Below are 7663 nucleotides of genomic sequence, written 5' to 3'. Positions count from 1 at the left end.
GCAGAGGTGTTTGTGCACCAAGTGGTGGAGGAGACAGAACTGTTGATTACATACAAGGCATGTTCTTATCCCATCTACTATCTATCAGCCCCAGAGAGAAAGGTCGATAGACAGATAAAAATGTGTATATACAATGGAATACTACTCAGCTGTTAGAAAGGATGAAGTCATGAAATTTGCATATAGGTGGATCAACATGGAAAGTATCATGTTAAATCTCAGAAAGAGAGAGACAGATATAGAAATCTTGCACTTATTCTTGGAATATAAAGTAACAGAATGGGAGACTAACACCCAAGAATAGTAGAGATAAGTACCAGGAGGATTACTCCATAGCTTAGAAACTGGCCTCACATGCTGGGGGAAAAGGCAGTTCAGATAGAGAAGGGGTCATCAAGAAAAGGGTGCTAGGAGGACTTGCTTGGGATGGGATATGCAGGCTGAAAGTAGACTAAAGACTGAACATAATGGCCACTTAATGCCTCTATTGCAAACTACAACACCCAAAATACCCTGCCACAGAGGCAGGGTGGGGTGGGGGGACAGGGTGGGGGTGGTGGAAGGGATGCTGGGACCACTGCTGGTGGAAAATGAGCACTGGTTGTGGGATGGGTACTCGATCATTGTATGACTGAAATGCAGCACGGAAGTTTGTAAGTCTGTAACTGTACATCATGGTGATTCACTAATAATAAAAAAGAGTATATATATATATATATATATATATATATATACATTCACACACATTCACACACAAATATATATGAATGTATATCACTGTCACTGTCATCCCATTGCTCATCGATTTGTTCGAGTGGGCACCAGTAACGTCTCTAATTGAGAGATTTATTGTTACTGGTTTTGGCATATCCAATATGCACAGGTAGCTTGTCAGGCTCTGCAGCGCGGGCTCAATACTCTTGGTAGCTTGCTGGGCTCTCTGAGAGGGGCGGAGGATTCAAACTTGGGTCGGCTGCGTGAAAGGCAAACGCCCAACCGCTGTGCTATCCCTCCAGCCCATGAATGTGTGTGTGTGTGTGTATATACACACACATATATATAATACCAAGCTCCACAACTTGTTTTCAATTCTATTCTGTTTTTCATTTCTCCCATCTACGCAGGAGCTGGTTGTTGTTCATTATCAATGCCAGCACTTGGGAGGCTGGTAAGAGATTATAACAGGTGAGGTGTTTGCCTTGTATTGATGCACCATGTCATCCTAGAGAATGCAAAGCACAGGACCTATTTTTGAAAGCTCTTAATTTTCTTCAGAGTTGTTCTCTTTCAATTTGTCTATTTTTTAATTCTTTTCAATTAAAGAACTGTGATTTACAAAGTCATCAATATTTGAGTTTTAGGCTCAAATATTGATTTGATTATTTCATCACCAATACTAATCTTTTTAGTGCACCTTCTCAGTCACATAGTTCTACTGACAAAGTGGTGTCTTGGACTTCAGAAGGGAGAACACTGGGAACGACTTATCCATCCTGCAGAATTTGGTATGTGGGGAGGTGGACGTGGCTATAGAAGAGATCTGAGTAGAAGTCGTGGATAACCTTTTCCATTGCCCTTCTGGAAGACGTGATAGGATGTCAGACAGCAGTCATCTTGGTCTTATAGTTGGCGAAGAACAGGTGAGCATTGTGAATAAATTTCCAAGTTTCTGCTTCATCGGCCAACACTACTGTTTTTCTCTCTTTGGGTCTTCTTTTATCGTTTCTCTGCACAACTTTCTGAGCTCAGATGTTAGCTTGTGATTGCCTGAGGCTCTCGCCAAGTCACGTTGGCAAATGACCTCGAGAGTTTCCAAAGACAGGTGTGTTTTTGAGGCTTTCTCACACACAGTCTCTCTCTCTCTCTCTCTCTCTCTCTCTCTCTCTCTGCATTTCTCGCACAATCATGGAGGTGCTAAACCAGTCGATTGTATTCCTCTTCGATGTTGTCAACGACGGCATCTTCCCATATTGCTGCAATAGTGCCAAAGAGCTCATTCTGGGAGTTATCTTCTTAAACTTTTCAGCCCTTTCTCCCCACTCCCTGAAGCAGAATTTCCCATGAAGGAGACGGTGGTCTGATCCTGTTTGGAATTTTGGGACAACAGGGACATCAGTCAGGCAAAACCATACGTTGAATATGATGTGGTCAATTTCATTGTGAAACTGTCCACCGGAAGACTCCCATGCCCAACGTTTAGATTTGGCCTTCTGGAACTGCACATTACCATGGATGTCTTGGTCAACCTGATGAACTCAGACAGTCTCTCACCCTGTTCATTCCATTCTAGGCAATGGGTCCCAATGTGGAATTCTTCGAGCGACCTTCTCGGTCCTGTCTTAGTGTTAAAATCACCAACAATGACCTTGTAGAAGGTGTGGTCTTCTTTATAAAACTTCTCCAGCTCCATGTAGAACTCAATTTCTTCTTCGTCGTGGTAGGATGTTGGTGTGTAGATGACAAAGATAGAAACTGCTGGCAATGACCCAAATCTATTCAAACATAAGCGTTCAATTCCAGTTGTTAGGCATTCGAATGATTCAATGCTCATGGCCAAGTTCGTGTTGACAAGTACACCAACACCACCAATGCCTCTACTGTTGCATGTTCCGAGGAACAGTTCTTCTCCATTCTCGAAAATGGCATGATGTAATCTGATGCCTTCTTGTCTCGGGTAATCAAATCACGATGTATTTTATCTTCTGAGCTTGAACCATCAGGTCCTAGATAGATGTTTCTGATACTAGCTTACGTGCGTTAAATGTGCAAATAGTCATTTTAATCTTTCCTCGTTTTGTCACCCTAGTTTGGCCCTGAGATTTTAGCAGCCTCTCCTTGCTCGTCCTTCTCAACACTGCCATATTGGTGACTCTTCCAGAGTCAGGGGAATAAGGCTCACTTTTGTTACTGTTTCTGGCATATCAAATACACCACGGGTAGCTTTCCAGGCTCTGCCATTCGAGTGGCATGTAGGGAGGTGGCCCCCTTCCTACTCCTCACTTATCTACAATGTAGAATACTATTCTTAATGGGGGAAAACTTAAATCGTTCCCACTGTAATCAGGCACAAGGCAAGGATGTACACTGTCGCTACTCTTATTTAACATTGTGTAAGAAAGTCTATCAGCAGCAGTCAGAAAAGAAAAGTGAATCAAAAATTCAAACATAAAAGAGGAAATCAATTCATCTCTAAATGAAGATAATATGATAATATACATGGAAGCCTATAAGAGTTCACAGAAAGCTCATAGAATAAATAAAACAATATAGCAGGATGATGGGACTTATATATAATATTTAGAATAACCAGATGAGAATGAAATGGTTCAAAGCAGGGAACCTATATCATATTTGGTCCAAAGAGAGATTTTCTCCTTAATACCTTATCTCATAGACAGTGGAGGAAAAAACTTTCAAACTCTGATTGAATTTCAGAGAAGAGGATATCTGATGAGTGAACATAATTAAATTTGGTGGGATTAGTGTTGAAACTATTATATGCATAAAATTCAACAATCACCAACATTGTAAATCAGAATTGTTCAATAAAAAGTAAAACTGACTTCTTATAAATTAATATATAGATTTTTGAAAAAATCACACAATAGAACTGCTTCTGTCTTTCTCCTTCTTAGTTTTTTATTTTGTACTTTCCGTAGATTGTAAGATACCAATGACCTTCAGAATGGCTCGAAACTCATCCAATATTAAATAACCACTAGACCCCCTCGTTCTAAAAGTATTTAGAGGTCACAACTGCCACAATTTATTGCTAAAGAACTTGAGATGGTGCTTGAAATTACCTACGGCAGTGAACTGGGGATAATTCTGTTCCTCTCTTGGAAATGAAGGATAATGAATAATTTTAAAACATTAATGATTTTGAGTAAGGCCATTCTTGCTTTTATATCAATTTATTCAGACTCTTTTTAATGTCTCTAGTAAGTTATACCAACACCCAAAATTAAATTTTTTATTATTGAATCATCATGGGGTACCTTCCCAGACTTACAATCTTTCGTGCTTGTGTTGCACTCATACACCCATCCCTCCACCAGTGACCATTTCCCACCAACAACGGTCTTGGGTTTTTGAAAGAAAAAAAAAACCTTTCTGTAAGGTTTTTTTGTGCTTGAAGGGTTTTTTCTTGTCTTTTAGTAGCCCCTTCAGTCCTTCTTTTAAGTTTGGTTTTGAGTCTATGAAGTTCCTGAGCTGTTGTTTATCCATTAAATAGTGTATCATTCCTTCGAGTTTGAGTGAGAGTTTAGCCGGATAAAGTATTCTTGATGAGGCATTCATTTCATTGAGTTTTTTTTTTCACCATATACCGCCATTGTCTTCAGGCTTGGATGGTTTCCTCTGATATGTCTACTGTAAATCTAAGGGGTACTCCTTTGTATGTGATTTCCTTCTTTGACCGTGCTACTTGCAGTCTTGTGTCTCTATCCATGACATCTATCATTCTGACTATGATATACTTGGAGTCTTTTTACTAGGGTCTCTTTTAGCTGGCACTCTTCGGGGTCCTTCGATCTGGATACCGGCATTCTGGTAGCTCTGGAAACTTCAGCAATGATATTTTTAACTGTGGAATTGCACTGGAGGGTGTCACAGGGGCAGATGGGATTCCAAAATTACTTTTTATCTTTTTTATGTCTACAGGACATACGGTTTAACTAGCTCTGTTGAGAAATAATTGAAAATAAATAATCTATAACTGTTTACGGTATAATTTGACTTGTTTTAATCCCATCTTTCCACACAAATACCTCAATAAAATCATAAAAATTAAAATGAAGTGGCTGACAGAAATCTTGTGAATCTCCCAATACTACCCAAAACTATGACAGAAGCAGTGCATTGTGATGTCTAGGGCATCTTTTGACTGAAGAAGTGCATTTATGACCAAAGATTAAGTTAGGGTGAGTCTTTTCTTTGCCTTAGGGGACTGTATTTATAAGGAAGCCAGGTGCCCCAGGGGCCATTCACTGACTATCTTCAGCAGGTTTAAGGTCAACCACAAAAATTTAACTGAAACATATATTAGTCAAACATGAATGACAAAATAACATCAACAAAGAATTGTTGGGGTACCTTCCCAGACTTACAATTGCATCCACAGAGCAATCAAATGCCAGAACAAACCATCTGCCAAGTATATACAAATTAATAACAATTAGAAAACAACTCGTACTTTTGTACCGAGAACTGTCCAAATCCCAGAACTGTCCAAAGTGAGACACAACCAAGATCCAGTTACAATTTCACAAGTATAAATTGGGAACCAGAAAATTCATGTCAGAAACATAAAACACAAGTTGTGAATACCCAAAATCTAGTAAGGAATAAATATCCATAACTTTGGAATAAATTAACTCAACAAAAAAGCAATTGAGTTCAAGTGTGGATCGAGTAGCTACAAGCCTGGAAAAATAGGGCTCAAGAGATGAAAAATTAAGAATAGTTTTATATCCACCAATCTCAATTGAGGAGAAAGTAATTATAAGTTCTGAAGAAACAGGTCCTTGCACTAAACAAATAACAACAAATTCAGAAGAATGAACCACTAGTGATGTAAAAATCCCCTCATCTATAAGTGACAGGTAACCATGTACAACTAGTGAACAGGCATCCCCCACTTGGGAATAGTAACACAATCGAAGTACAAACCATCCACAAGTGAAAACCAAGAAACCAAATATAGAGAATAGTTACTGCAACTTGGGGACATCCTAATACGAGTCAAACATGTTCAAATATGAGAAATAGAACATATGATGACAATATAGAAAAACCATCCATAAGTTCTCAATATAGGATGAAGATGATAAACTCCATTCACTGTAAGTGCAATGATAACGCTGAAGTTAGATGACACCACTTATGCTTCTTTGTCATTGATTACAAGATTTAGGACTTCCAGTATTGCCATTCTTATGTAAAACTTGCCTCCTCAGCCATATGACCTGAGGAAAGAGACTTGAAATTTCTTTCCCATACACTCATCGTTTTCATTCCCAAAGTAATGCTTAGTGTTCTCCTGGTATTTTTGTTCCTGTTCCTGCTGTTTTTATCCTGACATGGGAAACGGAGATGCAATGATGTCTTTGTAATATCATGGACCAAAAATGATCCTCTGAGACATTCCTATTACCCCAGCTGCTGAGAAAGTGAAGCAAAATAAACGAAATATTGTAGAATTCTTACTCACAGTATATTGCATGTTTCCAGAGAGATTTATGTATGTTTATCAACTGGCTTCTACAAAAAGCATCGGGAAAAGTAATATGCAGGACCAAATGCTATACTGTCACTGTCATCCCGTTGCTCATCGATTTGTTTGAGCGGGTACCAGTAACGTTTCTCAATGAGAGATTTATTGTTGCTGTTTTTTGGCATATCCAATATGCACAGGTAGCTTGCCAGGCTCTGCCACGCGGGCTCGAAGCTCTCGGTAGCTTGCCGGGCTCTCTGAGAGGGGTGGAGGAATCGAATTCAGGTTGGCTGCATGAAAGGCAAACGCCCAACTGCTGTGCTATCGCTCCAGCCCAAATGCTATACTAGGGGGGTACAATGATTGTGGTAGTGAAATTAAATCAAAATGTGAACAGGATAGCTTTTTCTCTAAGAGCTTTCTAATGGGGAGGGAGGAAAGAGGGTGCAGTGTATCTGGTTGGGGGTCCAACAGGGTGGGGGTGGTCAACACTCAGATATTAACCACAGAATAATCAAAATTACAATTAAAAAAACAATAAAACCAGTAGCTGTTACAATCAAAGAATTAATAAGGTAGATAAACATTTGACTAGACTCATGAGGGGGAAAAAAAGAAAGTAATCAAATAAATAGGGTCAGACACAAAAGGGACAAAATTTGAACAGAACCTTCAGAAATTTAAGACATCATTAGTGCTTACTATGAACATGTCTATTCAGTTAAGTTGGTGAACCTAGAGGAAATGAACAGATTCAAACCATTCCTGCATCCTCCTAGTTGGAATCAACCACAAGTGGGTATGGAGCCAAGGGTAGTAAGGTAGAGAAATGACCAGTGTTGCAATAATAGTTGGAATAGTCACCATGGCCAAGATTTAAGTGTTAAACCTAAAATTGATATAAACTATAATGTCTCAGCATCTGCATTGCAAACTACAATGCAGAGAGAGTGAGACAGAGACAGAGAAGAAAAGTGCCTGCCTACCATAGAAGTAGACTGGAGGTGGGGGTAGAAAATGACAGGAAAACTATAAAAAAAATTTTAAGGGTCTATTTCACTTAGATTCGATTAAAAATTCTTTTTTATGTAACCTTTTATTCTTTTAGTGAATCACCATAAGGTACAGTTACAGACTTATAAACTTCCATGCTTACGTTTCAGTCATACAATAATCGAGTATCCATCCCTCCACCAGTGCTAATTCTCCACCACCACTGTTCCCAGTATCCCACCCACCACCACCCTCTCCCACCCACCTCTGTGGCAACATTTTATCTTTTATTCTCTCTCTCCTTTTGGATGTCGTGGTTTGCAATACAGGTATTAAGTGGCCATCAAGCTCGGTCTATAGTCTACTTTCAGCACATATTTCCCCTGGCCCCAACACAGGAAGAAATCAATTAAAACATTTAAGAAAAGAAATGGACACATTCTTAGCAACATGTGA

The 7663-nt window shown here is 39.3% G+C and overlaps 1 pseudogene; it reads right to left on the bottom strand.

Moving 5' to 3' along the window:
* Positions 1-1144: 1144 nt before the first annotated feature.
* Positions 1145-2777, bottom strand: LOC129399739 (uncharacterized; annotated as a pseudogene).
* Between the last annotated feature and the right edge of the window lie 4886 nt (positions 2778-7663).

This window comes from Sorex araneus, chromosome X (genome assembly GCF_027595985.1).
Source record: "Sorex araneus isolate mSorAra2 chromosome X, mSorAra2.pri, whole genome shotgun sequence".
NCBI classification, from domain to species: Eukaryota; Metazoa; Chordata; class Mammalia; order Eulipotyphla; family Soricidae; genus Sorex; species Sorex araneus.
The sequence above is the reverse complement of the archived record's forward strand: the minus strand, read 5'-3'. Positions and strand labels throughout refer to the sequence as shown.